Here is a 20,071-nt window from a genome sequence, read left to right as displayed (position 1 = left end):
AATCCCTTTTCAATTGGATCCATACTTACTATCCCATGAGCTGCAATCAGTGAGGATTGTTAACAGATCCCATCTATGGTCTCCGACCCCTCAGCCTCCTCCAATGCTACTCATCACCCATGACTCTATGGCCAAATGCCACTCCAAATCCAACTGTAAATTTGTGGATGACATCACATTGTAGACAGGCTCTCTTACTATGGCGAGATGGAGTACAGAAAAGAGTTAGAGGCCAGTGACTTGCTGCCAAGACAACTTCTCCTTCAATGTCAGCCAGATCAAGAAGCTGCTCTGTACATTTTTGGAAGAGGGGCAGAGCTACTCCCTGGTCTACATCAACGGCAACAAGGTGAAGGTAGTAGACAGCTTTAAGTTAATGCGGCAAATAACTCCAGTGACATTTCCTGGTCCACCATGCTTAAGCAATGGACAAAAAAACATATTAGCACCTCTACTTATTCAGAAGCCAAATAAAAATTGACATATCAGCTGCATCCCTCAATAATTTCCACAGCTGCCACAACTGAAATCATCCCATTAGGATGCATGGTACAGGAACTGCTCCACCTAAGACAGCAAGAAACTGCAGAGGGTTGAGAATGTGGCTCAGTCAATCATGCAGTCCAGCCACCCATTGATCAACTCTATCAATAACTCCTGAAGCCTGGAAAAAATGACTTATCCCATTCTGGCCTCACTCTCCTCCTCCCCCACCACCAATCAGGATGACAATTCATGAGTATGAGATTGGTCACTGCCAGATTCAGGAACAGTTTCTCTCCCATCATTATGAGATACCCAAATGAATGCTCAAGATTATGCTGTCTTTACTATGTAGCCTGACCACTCTCTGTAACTTTGCACTTCTGTACGGTCTTACTGTTCTACTATGTATAGATGTCTAGCTGGACTGACTGCAAAACAATCACTGCATCTGGGTACACAATAAAAACATGTTTGGGAAATTATGTCAGGAAAGGCAAGAAGTTGGCAGATGGGATGGGTTGAGGACAGCAGATAGGTTTTTTTTCAGTCGGCAAATTTGTAGTTGGAAAAGGGAAATAGTTATAAATGCAATGCATTTAACACAATGTGAGCATGTGAATTTCATCTAATAGCAACAGACAATACCTAATCACATCTGTCTGATTAACTAACTATTCATTGATCAACATTAAAATTTCCATTCTGATTTCAAGTAGATATGTATCCCAAAAAATGTGAGTGTAAGAGAAGCAAATGAAAGAAAAAATGTAAAACAGTTCAAATATTCAGCAGGTCCAGGAGCATCTGTGGAAAGAGAGATAGAGTTTTCATTTTGGATTGAAGAGACTGGATAAGGGGTCTTTATTTCTTTCTTCACAATTGCCACCTGTCCTGCAAAGCATTTTAAGCATTTCTAGTTTTAAAAAAAAATTACAAGCTCCCGTTCATTCAGTGATTGTCACTTTTAGGGCTAGTATCAGCTGCGACCATTCACAACTGTGGAGAGAACTAAGTGGCAATAATCAGATACAGTATGAAGCCAAAGTTGATCCTCTGGAGGAAGAGAGAGAACATTTGTTGCTTTATCCAAGGACAGGAGGGGAGAGAGAGAGAGAGACATGTGAGAGAAACATTTAATGGAACAGCACACATGGTGATCAGCAGCCATCTCTTAAACATTGTGCCGGAGTGACACTGTGTGAAATAGACAATTTGGCTGATTCTTCCTGACAGGGGAATTATTCAACCCCGCCACTGCCATGACCAATGGAAAGGTCAGTTTGAAGGGGACTTATTGAACCAGACCGTGACCAAAAGAAAGGTCACTTCGACTGACCCGTGCTGGGGCTTTTCATTTCCCCTACACAAGGGAGAGTTGTGACAACCATTGATCTGAAAGGATATTTCTCAGGGAGCAACTTGACAAGGGTTCATGAGTTTTCAGCAGTCCAAGTCACTCAGTCTCTCCCATCTCCTTCTTGATTACTTCTGTGCATCAGTTAAAGAGTCTGTGTTTCAAGATGGAATTTTGGACTGACTGCAATGGTTTGGGTATCCCACACACATACATAAGTATATTCACACATAGTTGAGGTTAAGTTCATTGAGGTTTTATATTATTGGTCATTATTAATATATTGTTTTAAACTAAAAACAATAACAGTGAATTTCTATTGCTGCTGGTCTGTGATGTTTCTTTGGCTTGGCTTCGCGGACGAAGATTTATGGAGGGGGTAAAAGTCCACGTCAGCTGCAGGCTCGTTTGTGGCTGACAAGTCCGATGCGGGACAGGCAGACACGGTTGCAGCGGCTGCAGGGGAAACAACACTACTATTTAATAATATTTATTTGTTTTTATATATTTATTGCATATGAATTGTTTGTCTGTATATGTGCTATCTCAGTATGTGTGTTTGCACCTATGATAATAAATTTGATTTTGCAAAGAAAAGATGACGGCTGGCTTGGTCAACCAGTAGTTCTTAAGGGAGGCTAGTGATGGGGAAATTACTTAATGGCAAAGTATATCTACTAAAAACCTTCCACGACTTTTAAGGAGGAACAAACTGAATATTCTACTGTCCCAATTTGATTCATGCCACAAACTTCCAAAGTGCACCAATCACATAGTTGAGAACAAAATCCATGTTCTAGAATTTACACAACAGTGTATTCTTTTTGAAAGTTGTAAATCAGTAGAGTATCTAACTTAATTTTCGTTTTTTGTAAGTTACTCTGGTATTGCTTGAAAAAAAAAACATTTTCATCCTCTGTGAGCTTGCCGCACATGTTATGGAGTCTGTTCCAGCCTTTTCTTGCTGAAATACAACGCTGCCCTAATTTGACATTTCAAGATGTGCAATGTGTACATGTCAAAATGTTAGTGTGTCATTTAATGAACAGCAATTTAAACGCTGCTCCTTTGTCACCTCTGCACTGTAAATATTAAAAAAGACCATTGTTTTACAGGGTGGGGTTGAGATGTTGACGATGCTCATTAGTACTCACTCCGGGGATCCAATAATGTGATCTCTTCCCATTAATTTTATGCAATTGTCTGGATTTGAACCAAATCAACAGGATAGGAAGAAAATAATGCAGTGGCCTTATCAACATACCTCACTGATGTCAAACAACAAATCAAAAAAAAGTATATTTGTTTAGTAAAAGCCACACAACAGAAACGTGGGAAGGCTGCGTAAGATAAGGGTGTCATCATATACTCATGTTCCTTGAATTACAGGGTGTGACGATAGTTTCAAATTTCCATCCTGCAAGCCCACGTCATTGTTGATGGAAGTCCTTGCTGGCAATAAAAGCGCCCAGCAAAAATACCAATTAACAACAATTACTAATTGGTACAGTGCTTGCAGAGTTCTTTCAGCCTTTTGACATCACATCATAGTAACATTAGCAACAGGAAACACCCTGCGTCATTTTCTTGAGGCAGCCAAAACTCTTGGCCAAGCATCTAACACAATTATCAACAACTTTTGCAGAAATATGTGTATTGCGCTCAGAGCCATTGGAATGTGCGTAGTATCTTCACATCAGAAAGTGACTCTTTTTGGTTAGTGACAACAAATATTTATGAACCAACCACCATTTGATGCAACATAACAAAAGACAATATATCCATTATTTACCAAATTAAACTCACACATTTTAAAGGACATTAAGTCACAGTGCAATCATTCAAGTGCTGTAATGGCAAGACTACTTTCATTATAAATTTACAAGTTTAAAATATTGGAACACAGCAGGGTTAATTTTTATAATCCTCACTAAGGGTCAGTAAACAAAATGACATTATATATTGTATGAAAGCATATTTAAATAATCAAGGACATTTTAAATATAGCAAGGAGGTACAACATCATTGACAATCTCAATCAAGAATACCTGTGCAACATCCTTCAATGTAGTGAGTCACTCCATGCATTTCCATGAAATTACGTGTGATCAGTGCTCAATTTAATTTTAATTTAGAGATACCGCACAGTAACAGGCCCTTTTGGCTCACAAGCTTGCACTGCCCAAATACACCCATGTAACTAATTAACCTACTAACCTATAAGTCTTTGCAATGTGGGAGGAAATAGGAACACCTGGAGGCAACTCATGCAGACACAGGGAGAACAGACAGTGACAGAATCAGGGTAGGTGCCCCCCCCACCCCAAATGAGGTGCTGTGCCCCCTCCATTCGATCGCAGCCATCCCTGGTCCCTGGCTGTCAGACATGCCCCACTCCCTCCTGTGTCTATGACAGAATCTAGTGACTCTCCAGTCACCCCCGGCCACGTCATTAGTGTGTGTCAAGCTTGATGTTATAAAAGGAGCACCCTCTTGTCCCACATTAGAGAGATGGCCTTGATGACAGGTCAGTCCCTACCAGCACTCCCTCCCCCAAACCCCTGTCGACAGGTCGAATCCTGCCCCCTTTAACTTACTAATGCCCCCCCCCCCAATATATATTCTGGTGCCAACCCTAGGCAGATTTGAACGTGGGCCACAGGTGCTGTAATAGTGTTGCACTAAGCACCAGGAAGAAAGAAAACAGGGAGTCCCAAGACATTCCTGATGGTGAATGGAGGCATGTAGAGATTTGATGCTCATAATGATAGAACGTTACTCTGAAATGGAGCACTGAACATTTTGATTTGTTTACAAGGTAAAACAGAACATCCTCCATAAAGCTTCCTTCCTGACTGCCAGGTCATTCTCAGTTCCCAAGAACTAACTATAATTCTCTTCTTCATTCTTATAGATGTTACCAGATGTGGTAGCTGACCTGTGAGGATCTCCTTCCTCCATAAGTCAACTAAACGTCATGAATATTATGAAGGTTGTAACCTGATAGATGTGACATTTCCCTAAATTCCAACCATCCATTCTATTTGGGATCATGTGGTGGTCCTACTGCCCCATAATTATGTACGCTATTTTTTTTTATTCTGAAAAATGAAATTTAATAAAAATGGAAACAGGAGTAAAAATAAAATGATCAAAATGACTAGTTAGATGCAATCACCATCCTTTGCTTTTCCTGTTCCTGTGTTGTTATGTTTATAAAAGTCAAAAAATCTTACAGACTAATTAAAAGGACAAAGTTGTGCAGTTTTATTCATGGTGAATTAAATTCAACAAAGCATTTCATTCCTTTCAGTCATTCTTGCAGTTATTTTTATGAATGAATGAAAACTAAATCTGGCCATGATCAGACGTGATTAACACTGACCTCACATCGCGGCTGCTGGTTACCACAAAGGACTGAGCTTGGAGTAATGAAACCATTTTCCATCTCAAATGCACTTCTATTCTGAAGGACAGAAAATATAGCAGCTGGCCAGGTCTCACATATCCACAATGCACTGTGAGCTTCATCTTAAACAAAAAGAGGAGATTACTGCTGATCAAATTCCTCACAGGACACCTTGTCATCTGCATTGCAGGGCCAGGAGGAGTGATGCCTGCCATTCCCTCAAGCTTTCATGTAAAACATCCATCTTTGCAAACACAATGAATTTTGCAGAAATCAACCACTTTACCAAGCATTTCTGCACAATTCAAGGAGTGTTTTGTTATCTAACCACCAAAGCCCTTTTCTGCAAAAATTAAAAGCCACAATTAGGGATACCACTGTACTTCTACTTCCTTGCTTTTTTGGCCAAGATATTAAGTACCAATATTCACTGCAATAAATATGAAACAACACTTTTCCATCAGTCTTTGTTACATAGTCAGGAATTTGAACTAATTTGTAACCATGTAAGAATACACCCTTCTCACTGTAGTGACAAGGGCACCACTGTAGAGCATATGTATATGAGTGTGTGTGAGAACAGTTTCCTGAGATGGTGGAAGGCATCAGTAAGTAAAGTCTCTTCTGTTATTTGGATCTTGCATCTCTAAGTTATTGAAGAAGCCTCCCAAGTAACTCAGAGGCATAACATGGTGACAGCAGTAGAAGAGAACAAGAATAAAACCATATCATTGATTGTAAGTCACTGAAACATGAAGGGGATAAAGAGAAAAAAAATGTAACTGAAAAAAGGCTGGAGCAACCCTCTGTTGAATCATTTAAAAGGTTTCAGCAGAAGTGCAATTTAGGATTCAAAAAGCTATTTTAAAAATGCAACAGCAGAGGAGAAGGTCAGTTATATACTTCTCTGGACAGGGGGAACCAAGATACATCATCTCATCAGTATGACCAGTAATAAATTAAGCTAGATCAGAGAAGAAACCAATAAGGATGATGGGTTGCAAATGCTTTCTCAACAAGGATGGCCAGAGAGGATAAAGCACATAGAGCCAGCAGAGTCTAGCAGAGTCAACATATCATTTGAGAATGGTGTTCTGCTGGTTGGATCAACCCTGATTATACTGAAACAATTCAGAAAGAGATTCTCCAGAAAATACATGAAGATCACAAGAGAATGGAGAAATGCAAACTCAGAGCGAAGTCAGCCATGTACTGGACTGGTATAAACAAAGACATTGTAAATATGGTGGCTACATGTCAAATATGCCAGAAGTACAGAAACACACAACAAAAAGAGGAAATTATTTCTACAGAAGTTCCTGCCAGGCCATGGCACACAGTGGGAGCAGACTTGTTCACCGAGAATCAAGAGTGGTATTTAATAGTAACCTGTAATGACTCTAAGTTTCCATTCACCAAAAGGGTGAAAGACCTGAGTGCGTCAACTATCACCTCAGAAATGAGAGTGCCCCTTGCTGAACAAGGAGTACCCAAGCAAGTAAAATGTGACAATGAATCTCATAAGAATTCAGAAAGCTGGCTGCGGAGTATGGGTTTGTTATATGATCCCCATACTACCCCAAAGGTCATGGGATAATTGAAAGACAAGTGAAAACTGTGGAACGCGCACTAATTAATTGTCACGAAACAAAATAAGTCCCATACCTAGCTCTTCTATCATTATGAGCAACACTTTTACGGGCTGACATGAAGTACCCAGCAGAACTTCTAAATGGCAGGAGATATAAAACAACTCTGCTAAGCAAAATACACCCTCCAGAAGACTGGTTCACATGCAAGAAGGATGCCTGCACTATAACAAACATGCACAAACATTGGCAGAACTCTTCAAACGGCAGCACGTGCATATTCAAGAGCCGATGTTGAACCCAGCAAAGGTCATCAGAGAAGCTGAGACATCGAGATCATACATTGTCGAGACAGACTCAGGCAATCAGCTAAGGAGGAACAAAATTCACATCTGGTTGAAGTAAGATGTGATGAAGAAGAAAGCTTTAATACTAGCAAAGCCTGCAACACCAATTTCAAGTGAGGTATTAAGTGAAGAGACCACAACCACTAATACCAAAACATCAACACAACAGTTGTCAGGTGAAGAACAACAAGCTACATCACCTACACGTGGACCAGCAACACAGAGCCCAACAGTCGCAGCCAAATCCACAAGATGGCGAAGCAACATACTGCTGCCAATGTGATATCAATAAAAACTATTTTAAAATAGTTATGTAAATAAATTAGTTTACAAGTTCAGTTACTTAAGTTGCACTAGAAAGAAAGTGATAAAGAACACTAAATTTTTCTTTATCTTGAGAAGGAGGGATGTTATATAGTCAGGATAATGTCAACTATTTTGTAACTGCATAAGAATAGTAACTGTAGTGCATCACTGTGGGGCGTGTGTTTATGCATAGCGTGTGTGTGAACAGTTTCCTGAGATAGTGGAAGGCATCAGTAAGTAAAGTCTCTTCTGCTATTTGAATCTTGCATCTCTAAGTTATTGAAGACGCCTCCCAAGTAACTCAGAGACATGACCGTCTATAATGTGTGCAAATAGTGCCAGGAAATGACACCTGTCAATACCCACCTGCCAGAGGTAATGTATGATAGTTTAATTTCCAAGTATTCTGATTTCACATGACTCTCACAGAAGGTGGAACACCAGCATATGAGATGCAAACCTCATAGTGAAACAATGGCCACTGACACTCTTGTGCAAGACCCATAGGTCAACAAGGTACAAACCCAATACTGCGCATTCATGAGCCAGTTTCCTCTCACAGAATAATAATTTGAGCATGAAAGCAGCATTTCAGATGTTCAGGCCAATGGTTTGAATGGGATCTGAACAATATTCCTCACCAGGAGCAGAAAGCTAGAAACACTGAAAGACAATGCCACAAAGAGAGACTTTTCAATGAAATCTGAATGAGCTGCAGCAAAACATGGAAATCCCAAAGCAGGATCAACTGTGAACAGACTCCACAGGTACAGTAACATGTGTTATATTGGATACAGTTGATGCACATATCAGCAAAAGTAGGTAAGATAATTCAGCAAGGGAGAATTATAATCCAGATTATTTTTTTTGCCAAAAGGTTAAAATGGTCGACATAAATGCATAACGTTTTTACCGCACATCTTTACCATCACTAAGCTGCTTTTTGCTTGACGAGAGCAGTATTCTGGATAAGATACTCGCTCGTCTTGCTTTTTAATAACAAAATAAAACGATTTTCAAATTTACACCTTACATTGTAATATCCGGTGTGAGCATTTATGTTGTTCTGATATATCTTTCTGATTCCTGAATTTAGTCACTACCAAGCTTTTCAGTAGCAGTCTTGGCTATGAATCAGGAGCCGATGGGTATATGCCTCTATACAAGGACTCAAGGACACAATCTGGCTAACATTTCAATGCAACTCTGAAGCAGGATGAACTGTCGGAGATGCTGTCATTCAGATGAAAAATTAACAAGTCCCATCTGTTCTCTTGCTCAAAAAGAAAGACATCTGTGAAATACAAAGTCTAGAGTATTTCTTCTGGTATTCCGGTAATATCCCTTAATCAATACTAGCAATGAAGAATACCTGGTCACCTGGACCTGCCACCAGCAGTCCCTGCAAGGCCAGACAGAAAACGAAATGAGCTGACCCATTTCACTTGAGGTGAGGCCACATACAGAATAATATGAACACAACAGAATACTTTCATGACGTTTGGCTGGCAATGAGTAAAGGTAAAACCAGTTTTAAAATGTCTCTTGTTATAATGAGATGCAAAAGCCATGATGATTATTTTAAATATATTTATTTGAGAGTGCCAACAACCTAAACATTGAAATAAAGCTAGAAGATATTTATCTAATTTCCCTTCCTCCTAATCTCAAGGCTGGTTGGAATTTCCTGAATGAGTGGGGACTCAGATACTCTGTATAGGCCTGACAAGAGCAAGAGCATGATCATACTTGGACAGTGCACACTAGCCGGAGTTCACGATCAGGGCAGAGCAATGTGTATGCGAACACCTGTAACGCTACATCTTGGACTCACTGAGTCCAAAAAATATTTACCTAGAAGCGATTGGGTCCAGTAGTTCTTTATCGAAAAGATGATCACAAACAGCAAGATCCTGCTCTTTATCTTGGCCCAGGATGGTTTAGAGATTGCCATTGCAAATGTTCCCTCATATTTATTTGAAAATATGGCTGACTTCACACAAGGCTCAATAAATGATAAAAGCAGTGGATTTGTAAAAATCTAAGATTCTGTCCAAACAAGTTAAAAGCAGTTACAGTTGCTTCTTGAACATGCACCAAGTGTGTGAGCCTTGTTTTGTTTTAACACTCACGCCAAAATAGCACATAATGCAAAGTGATGCTTCATTGCTGCATTTCAGGGGGTGTGAATTTGAGATGAGAAATTAAGTAGAAACCCGACCTCCCTGCCAAGTTGGAAGTAAAGAGTTTTTATGATTTGAGATGAAGCAAAAGGGAAAATTGTTATGGCATGCTGGATTGTCAGTTCTCTTCATCCAACACTGTGAAAAGCAGTAGGCTGATTGTTCAATCATTTGTCTTTGTGGGATCTTTCTGGGTTGCCAATAGTGACTGCTTCAAAAGGAGCAAATTCATTGTGAAGTCAAATGACATAATTAGGTGTTGTAATTTTTTTTTCATTCTTTCTTTGGAATCCAAGACATTCATAACACTGACATAAAGCACTTGTTACAGAATTCTATACCGGTGGCCCAAATTACCACAGAATGCTACTGTTATGACTGTGGCAAGCATTAAGGCAATTGCAAATAGATTTGTCAGTGGTTCTGCACACAGCAGTACAGACAACTGTTCTTCCATCTGTTCCACTGCTGTGCATATTGTGTCAAGTTCTTGCTCAACATGGGGTGCGCGTTGTAGCAGTTTCTGTCGACAAGAAGGCCTCCTAAGGTATACATCAGCAGATGACAAAAGACATGTAGCTCTCATCCTATCTTGCCTGTTCTTTTAATAATTTCCTTCCCTGCTGTCATTTAATTTTCTGTACCTTTCTGCAGCCTTCTTTTCCTCATATCCAGGCTTTAAAAGTAAGGAAACATCAGAAGAAATTGTGAAAGAATGGCAAACCTGTGCTAGGAGTGGATTTAAATGAAAGTGCCAGGCCAAAATGTATTTATTGTTGCCAGATTTGTTTAGCAAGTCAGTGGATTCCTGACTCCTACACCTGTGCTACAGGGGCTTGCCCAAAGTTCAGGGAGAGCTAATTGTGCAGAGCTAAGCATCTGCGATACATTTCATATCTGTCCCTTCAGCTTTCGATGGCTGACATACATTGTGGGATCCATATGGATGGGATCACTGACTTGGATGAAAAATGAGTTTTCTCAGCTTTTGCCTTTCAACTACAGGGAATTTAACACCATTCCTTTCACCTCTTCCATTTCTGTCATCCAGTTATAATGGACCTTTGTAAAAGATTGATTTGGCTACAACTGGAATAGTGGATCGAAATACGTGTGCCACACTTTTGAAAAAATGTGAAGCTGTAGAGAGGATGCTGAACAGATTTATTAAAATGATTTGTGGGATGATAGCCAAGCTATGTGGACAGTATACAGAAGCTGAAGTGGGTTGGATGAGGTCGTGAATGGATCTGGTAAATAAATTATTACCATTTGACATATGGGTCAAAAATCAGGGGGCATATGATTTAAAAAAAATCAAAAATGATAAGGCAAATTGTTAGGAAATGAAATGCACTGCCTGGGGAGTAAATTGAGGAAAGAGTTTGCTGGACTGTGGGGAGAGGTCAGGAGAGATGAAATTTATTTGGATTGATCCAGCTTTGATTCGACTGGGGGAATCGGCCAAATTACCTCCTTCAAGGCTGGAACTATCTCCCAATTCGGAATCTGTTGCTCTATGGCTTTCATGGCTACACCTACAGATAGTGTTAATTTCCCCATTACCAGGAGTTAAGTGGAACCAATTCCATGTATACCACATATCGCTGAAATGAACTCGTGTGAATGAGCATCATGCCTTCAGCTCTGAAAAGGGAAGATGAACACTGAATTTATTCATGGCTGCATATGAATGCAAAGCTCATCAACCGTTGCTCAGAGGAAAGGTAGTACCTGAGCTGCCACGCTCTGATGCTGATGTTAACATTCTGAACAAAGATCAACAGATTGGATTACAAGCAAAATAACACATTAAATCTAAACAAACCTCTGCAGGGAATCCCTTAAGTGATACATATTTCAAAAACTATAAATACATTTATGCAGTTCTGAGTTCACTGCACTTGGAGACGGAATATTTCCTACTGCAGTGAACTGTCAGAATCTTTCATTAGCAAATTATACCATGAATATCATTTGTTTTTGCACATTCATTCATTCCTATAAAATATGAATAACATGGAGATTGCAGTTCCTTGCTTGAAATCGTTGAATAGTCATGAGAAGGATGGTTATATGTTGGAGTCTTACTGAGTCCTATTAATCTCAATTAAAGATATCAATCATAACATGGGGTTAGCATAGACTTGCACTGCTCCTTTCTGCATTATTCGCTGGTGGCCATAGAATACTCAGCAGCAGTCTGGGTCCTATAATGACACATGAAACTGTGGGTAAATCACAGTAGTGACAGGAAGCCCACTAATCCCACCAAGCAAATGCATCACAGGTGGTTTGGCATCACAGGTGGTTTGGCTTCAGTGCCCTGACATTGGACTTTTTCCAATGGGGATATGTCAACACCCTGTGATATCTGCCCAATAAACCTAGTGAGACCTGGCAAGGATCCAGTAGTCTATTTGTTTGAATAAAGATAAACAGCTTAGGGAATGTCTATCACTAGAAAAACAAAACAGCAAAACTAAAGGGGATAAAAGCCATAAGTTTCTTTGATCTAATAGACTGCAACCCCAGATCCTCCAAAAGGAAATCGAGCAGAGATAGTTGAAACTTTGGGTGTATTCTACCCAAACTCCCTGGTTCCTGGATTGGTCTCAGAGGTTAGAAAACCATTCATGTAACATCAGAAAGAAAGTGGAATAAAACAGGAAACTAGAGTTAATGGCATCCTCAGGAGGGAGGGTGAGCAGCCAGATGTCTTGGTCCACATAGGGACCAATGACGTGGGTAGGAAGGGTGAGGTGGTCCTGCAAGGAGAGTTCAGGTAGTTAGGCATTGCATGGAAGGACACGACTCTCGGGTTGTGATCTCAGGATTGCTACCCATGCCACTTGCTAGTGAGGTTAGAAATAGGAGGACAATGCAGCTTAACATGAGGCTAAAGACATGGTGCAGGAGGGTGGGCTTCAGGTTTCTGGATCATTTGGCTCTCTTCCAGGCAAGGAGGGACCTGTTCTGACTGGAGGGTTTGCATATGAACTGGAGGGGTACTAATATCCTTGTGGGAAAGTTTGCTAGTACTGCTCCAGTTGGGGAGGGGGGTGAGAACCAGAGTGCCAGAGCAGAGAGAGAAGTGGAGGAGGGAAAAGATTATGTGAAAATTTCATACACCATTAAAAGTCAACAGGTTGTATGTAGTGGAAATGCTCTCAGGTGCATCTATTTCAATGCAAGAAATATTGTAGGAAATGCAGGGATTGGCATGTGGAATTATGACATTGTGGCCATTAGTGAAACTTGGTTGCAGAAGGGCAGGACTGGTAATTCAATGTTCCAGGCTTCCATTGCTTTAGATATGATAGACTAAGAGGAGAGGGAGTTTGGAGGCGGGGGAGGGGGGGTGAATTAAAGGGGATGGAGTGGCATTGCTCCTCAGGGAAAATATCACAGCTGTGCTCAGGCAGGCAGACCAGAGGGCTTGTCTACTGAGGCTATATCAGTGGAGCTGAGGAACAGAAAAGGTGCGACCACACTCATGGGATGGTAATATAGACTGTCTAATAGTTAACGAGAATTGGAGGGGCAAATCCGTAGAGATACAGCAAACAGCTGTAAGAAACAAAGTTGTGATAATTGGAGATTTTTATTTTCCGCAGATTGCCTGGGACTGCAATACTGGAAAAGGGCTTGATGGCTTGGAATTTGTCAAATGTGTTCAGGAAAGTTTTCTATATCAATACATAGAGGTACCAACTAAAGAGAGTGCAATATTGGATCTCCCATTGGGAATGAGACAGGGCAGGTGACAGAAGTATGTGTGGAGAAACATTTTGGGTCCAGTGATCATAATGTCACTAGTTTCAAGTTAATTTTGGAGAAGTACAAGTCTGGGCCTTGAGTTGAAATTCTAAAGTGGAGAAAGGCCAATTTTGAGGAAATGAGAAATGATCGAGAATACAAGGATTGAGATAGACTATTTTTGCGCAAGGATACGAGAGGTACGTGGAGGATATTCAAAGGTGACATTTTAAAAGCACAGAGTTTGTATATTCCAAGATCAAAAGGCAAGGTTAGAAGGCATAGAGAAGCTTAGTTTTCAAGTGATATTGGGGATATGGTTTGGAAGGAGAGAGCTGTTTAGCATGTATAGGCAACATGGAGCAAATGAGGTACTTGAAGAACATTAAAAAATGCAAGAATTACCTCAAGAAATAAATCAGGAGGGCTAAAACCCGACATGAGGTTGCATTGACAGACAATGTGAAGGTAAATCCTAATGGTTTCTACAAATACACTAAGAGCAATAGGATAGTAAGGGACAAAATTGGTTCCCTTGAAGATTAGAGTGGTTGTCTATGTATGGGGCCAAAAGGGATGGGAGAGGTCTTCAATTTCTTTTTTTTTGTAGATGTGTATTTAATCAGAAACTGGCACAGAGTCCAGCAAAATTATGGAAACAAGCAGTGAGGCCATGGAATCTATACAAATTAAAGAGGAGGAAGTACTTGCTGTCTTAAAGCAAACAAGGGTGGATAAATCCCCAGGGCCTGACAAGATATTCCCTTGGACCTTGAGGGAGGCTAGTTTCAAAATTGCAGGTGCTCTGGCAGAAATATTTAAAATGTCCTTAGCCATGGGTGTGGGGCCGGAGGATTAGAGGGTAACTCACATTGTGTCATTATTTTAAAAAGGCTCCAGAAGGTGACCAGTGAACATGACATCAGTAAGTAAGTAAATTATTGGAAGATGTTCTATGAGATCAGATATACAATTATTTGGATAGACAAAATATGTGGTAGGTGGTATTTAACCAATCTTGGAATTTTTTGAGGACGTTGCCAGGTAAGTTAGCGAAGGATAGGCTGCAGATGTTGACTTTACTCAGGCTTTTGACAAGGTCCTTCATTGGAGGATAGTCAGGAAGGATCAGATGCAAGGTATTCCTGGTGAAGTTGTGAACTGGATTTGATAATGGCTATACGGGAGAAGACAGAGAGTGGTGGTGGATGATTGCTTCTCAGACTGGAGGCCTGTGACTAGTAAAGTGCATCAAGGATCGGTGCTGGGACCATTGTTGTTTGAAATCTATATCAATTATCTGGATGATAATGTGGTAAAGTGGAACAGCGTTTGCCAAGATTGGACGCGTTGTGGACAGCGAAGAAGGTTTTCAAAGCTTTCAGAGGGATCTGGAGCAGCTGTAAAAATGGGCTGAAAAATGGGAGATGGAATTTAATGCAGGCAAGAGTGAGGTGTTGCATTTTGGAAAGACAAATCAAGAAAAGACTTGCACAGCAAATGGTAAGGCACTGAGGAATGTGATAAAACAGAAGGATCTCGGAATACTGATACATAATTCCTTGAAAGTGTCTTCACAGGTGGATAGGGTTGTAAAGAGAGCTTTTGGCATACTGGTCTTCATAAATCAAAGTATTGGGAATAGGAGTTGCCTCTAAAGGTTGTCATTGCCCAAGGGTGGTAGTGGGGGTGAGCTCCCACTGCTACACAAATGCTCTTCAATCAAGTCAACTCCTGGCATTTACATGTGGCATAATTCTTATGCCTGGTGGAGCAGTTCTCACCGACAGGAGAAGGGGCAAAGGTGGCCTATTGGCTCCTTGAAACCAGTTGCTCCAGGCAGATGGGGCTCGTTAATCACAGATGTTAACTCATCAAGGAGAGGGTAAACTCCAATATCAAACCTCCGCTGCCTTGTGGCTAAACCGGCTCTCAGGAAATGATTTGGGAGTAAATGCTGAGGAAAATTCTGGAGTCGAATTCCTGAAGGTGGCTAACTGCTGTACCTAACACCGGCACGGCAGCTCCTGCGATTCAAACAGTATTGAATTTTGTCATTCCTTTTAGCCTACCATTAACATGGAAAGGGGGTTCCCACTGCATGGGCAACAGACAGATGTCCATATCAACCCTGCCCTGGCTTGCGCCCAGAGAGGCCACTATCAGAGCCGCAGTACCCATGATCAACTTTGACCGATGGAGGCCACAAAAAGAAGAGTAGAGAACTTGGTATGTTATGGTATAAGACATTGGTGAGGGCAAATGTGGAGTATTGTGTGGATTTTTGGTCACCTAACTACAGGAAATACATCAATAAGTATAAAAGAGGGCAGAGATGAATTACTAGGATGTTGTCCAGACTTTAGGAACTGAGTCACAGGGTAAAGTTAAACAGGTTAGGACTTCATTCAAAATGTATCAGGGGTTGCAGGTCATTTGGATGTAATTGGCAGCACAGGTTTATGGGCTAAAATGGCCTGTTACTATGCTATATGTCTAAATTAAATTTTAAAATTAAATTATTCCCTGGAGCATATAAGAATAAGGGGAGATTTGATAGAAGTATTTAAAATTATGAAGGGGGGATAGACAGAGTAAATGTAGAAAGGCTTTTTCCACTGAGGGAAGGCGAAATACAAACCAGATGACCTGGGTTAAGAGTGAAAGGGGAAAAGTTTAGGGGGAACTTCTTCAAGCAGAGAGTGGTGGGAGTGTGGAACAAGCTGCCAGCTGAAGTGGTGAATCTGGGCTCAACTTAACATTTAAGAATAATTTGGTCGGATACGTGGATGGGAGAGGTATGGAGGGCTGTGAACTGGCTACAGGTCAGTGGGACTAGGCAAAAAATGTTCAGCACAGACTAGAAGGGCCAAAGGGGCCTGTTTATGTGCTGTGGTTTTCTTTGGGTTCTAGAAGGCAGTACAAATTTTGGAACCCATTATTGATGAAGCAAAGGACACAGTTTTGTGACAGAGAATCTTGATTAATAATTTTTAAAAACGCACATTGTTTGAGGATGCAAAAAAGAGTGGATAAAAAATAAATAGTTCAATGAACATCCTAAAATCTGGACTGTTCAGGGATTGGGTCAATCCAGATTTTTAGCTTTTCCAGATTCTTGGGCAGTACTTTTAAAATTCAAATTTAAGGAGAATAAAAAGTAAGGGTTTTTTTTTGTATTTTATATGAAAATATGTTTTGTTAATTAAATAAGAACAAAAAAAATCATACATTTCTGCAACTTTCACATGGTCACTTGATGCATTTGTGGCTCTTATATTTTCTTTTTCTTTGGCTTGGCTTCGCGGACGAAGATTTATGGAGGGGGGTAAAAGTCCACGTCAGCTGCAGGCTCGTTTGTGGCTGACAAGTCCGATGCGGGACAGGCAGACACGGTTGCAGCGGCTGCAGGGGAAAATTGGTTGGTTGGGGTTGGGTGTTGGGTTTTTCCTCCTTTGCCTTTTGTCAGTGAGGTGGCTCTTATATATATGCCCACAAAACCCAAGAGTTTTGGAGAATTCTGTATTCTTGGATGGTTCAGATTTTTGGATTTTTATTGTCAATGTAACATTTTTCCATTTCAGAAGTTCGAAGAGATGCCATATTAAAATTCACTGCACAAAATGAGCACACAGTTAGGCACAACATCGCAGCCAGAATAAGGCATAAAGATCAGAAAAAAGAATAAGGAGAAATGGGTTATTTTCAGATTGGCAATCGTAATCAAGATCAGTACTAGGGCTTTAACTAGTTATTATCTTGAGGACTTGGATGAAGAAACTGACTGTACTGTGGACAAATTTGCTAATAATACAAAATTGGTGGATTAGGAAATTATGAGCTTGTCACACAGCAGCTGCGTGATCAAGAAAGAGGTGGAGCTGGCTCAAAGGTCTAACTGGTTCAATCCTGCTCCTGTTTTCATGTTTATAGTAAATTTCAAGTTATCTATGGGTTTGAATGAATGGAGTTTACTTAAAAGTGACCAGGCTTCTTGTGTTCTCCGCACCAAGTCATGTTATTTATTTCTTTTCAAAATTGAACTTTATTTCACAATGAAAAATATATGCAAAGGAAAACAGTGCAGAGTATTTTCATATTCTTAGAGTCATATTCATAGAAATATGTTGTTACCGTACACTGTAGCATTAACCATTTATGTTAACTCCTCGCATCCTTGCCACTAAAGTGGCCCCTTAAGGTTCCTCCTCCTATTCATAGCTGAAGGATCTTCACTGTGTAGGTTCTGGCCATTCAGGTCATTTTGCTAGAATCTACACTCAATTCAACAGGATTTATTTGATGCATGAATGGTGAGTGCAAGAATTAGTCAATATCTTGTGAATGCAATTTAAAATGTTCCCTTTTTCACCCTGTTACACATCAGTTTTTAGTTCATTTGATCCTCTACTGTGCAATAATTGTAGCAACAGCATTTTGGGTGGGAAGCCACAATTATCATTAATACTGGTTCATTTGTGCCTGAATGAATCACAGTCTGCACGAATGGATTTATCCCTCTTTTTGCTCTGCTGTAAACCAGTTAAAGCTGACTGACCTATTTTTAATAAGCAAGTTGAGCTGTCAGTTGAAGATGAAATGTAAACAAATAGTGTGATTAAGTTCTTTAATTCTAGTACGCATCACTTTCATTAACTCTAGTTAAACCAAGAGGGAATTAACATGCATGTCGTTATATGGTAGGATTGCTCACATCTCCAGAATTATATCCAACTCTATATTTATTTAAAAATAAATGAAATGCGCGCGCGCGCACACACACACACACACACACACACACACACACACACACACACACACACACACACAGAAACCATTTCCCTGATACAAAGAAAATATACTGTATCACAGAATGACAATTTAAAAATAGGTTTATCAAAATTTTCAGAATGATCCAATCATGAGCACTTTAATTAAAGAATTTAAAGCAAAATAGAAACATTGTATTTCCATTTTACTTATAACCATATAACCATTTAAGGAGCGGAAACAGGCCATGTCGGCCTTCGAGTCCGCACCGGTTCACTAGAACCGGTTCCTGCTTTCTCCTCATACCCCCTAATCACCTTGGCCACAAGGACCAAATCTAGCCTGCACTTAAATATTGACAGTGAACCGGCCTCAACTACTTCCTGTGGCAAAGAATTCCACAGATTTACCACTCTCTGAGAAAAGAAATTTTTCCTCATCTCAGTCCTAAAAAAACTTCCCCTGGTTCTGGTTTTTCCCAGCATTGGAAACAACCTTCCTGCGTCTAGTCTGTCTAAACTCTTAAGAGTTTTATGTTTCTATAAGATCCCCCCTCAATATTCTAAATTCCAGAAAATGCAAGCCTAGTCTATCCAACCTTTCTTCATATGCGAGTCCCTCCATCCCCAGTATCATCCTAGTGAACCTTCGATGCACCCCTTCCAAGAAACAATTAAAAAAATTATTTTCATTCTTTTTTTTAGATAAATTAGCACTTTGGGAACAATACTATATATAATATAACAATAATAATATATGATCAGCCATGATCTGTAAAATGGCGGTGCTGGCTCGACGGGCTGAAGGGCCTACTCCAGCTCCTATTGTCTATTGTTCCACAAGTCGCATACCTCAAGAATTTACATGGCTCACAAAACAAAATAACCAGCTGAAAACAATTCTCAAATGTTCACATGACCAAGAGAATTTTAAACTTCCAAATTATAGAAAATTACTCATGAATTTTCAAAAACATGGAATGATCAAAAATATCTGGGTCAAACTTTTCAATAAGCAATAATCACGCTTCGGGTAAATCTCATCAGCTACGATACTGCCACTGATTGTTGAAGTTACTTTTTGAGTCTGTAAAAAAAAATCAATATAATATTCAAAAAATATATCTGGGTCAAAACATGATCAAACTCAAAAGGTATATAAATTTAGAGATCCAGCCTATGAGAACATGCCACCCATGTCATCAATTAACCTACTAACCTCATGCGTCTTTGAAGCATGGGAGCAACCCATGCAGACACAAGAAGAATGTACAAGCTTCCCACAGACTAAAGTGGATTCGAATCTGCGTTACTGCCGAGTGTTGCTCTCTGCACTACACCAGTGGTTTTCAAACTTTTCCTTTCCGCTCACATACCACTTTAAGTAATCCCTTACTAATCACAGAGCACCCATGGCATAGGGATTGCTTAAGGTGGTATGTGAGTGGTAAGCAAGTTTGAAAACTACTGTGCTAGACTCACCATGCCAGCCTTATACATCTCGAGATTCATTACCAGTTGGCAATGCTAAACATGCTGGAGAGAAACAATTGCTATTCAAAAATAGAAAGTAATATCAGCAGTAAGTAGGCCAGGCAGTTGCAAATGTACAGTGAAAAATGCTGCTGACTGGAGATGAAGTTCTAGTCCAGTGGTTCTCAACCCTTTTTTCCCCCCCATTCACATCCCACCTTAAGTCTTAAGTAATTCCTTACTGACCACAGAGCACTGGCATCCTATGCCATAGGATGGTCCCTGCATGGCTGCGGCCAAGGTGAGGATAACCCCTCCAAGGTGAACCCACACAAGGTGGCAGGACCAGACAATGTACCTGGTCAGGCACTGAAAGACTATACATTCCAATTGATG

General features: G+C 40.3%; 1 protein-coding gene and 1 non-coding gene across 6 annotated transcripts in view; both read right to left on the bottom strand.

Annotated features, from left to right (window-relative positions):
* Positions 1 to 20,071, bottom strand: part of LOC138763219 (E3 ubiquitin-protein ligase PDZRN3-like) — a 239,602-nt gene that overhangs the window by 93,424 nt on the left and 126,107 nt on the right. The gene's annotated exons all lie outside the window — the stretch shown is intronic.
* Positions 19,145 to 19,275, bottom strand: LOC138765574 (U4 spliceosomal RNA). The gene has a single exon (XR_011358570.1). It is a non-coding gene; the product is annotated as a U4 spliceosomal RNA (small nuclear RNA).

The sequence above is a fragment of the Narcine bancroftii genome, chromosome 5 (assembly GCF_036971445.1).
Source record: "Narcine bancroftii isolate sNarBan1 chromosome 5, sNarBan1.hap1, whole genome shotgun sequence".
Lineage (NCBI taxonomy): Eukaryota > Metazoa > Chordata > Chondrichthyes > Torpediniformes > Narcinidae > Narcine > Narcine bancroftii.
The sequence above is the reverse complement of the archived record's forward strand: the minus strand, read 5'-3'. Positions and strand labels throughout refer to the sequence as shown.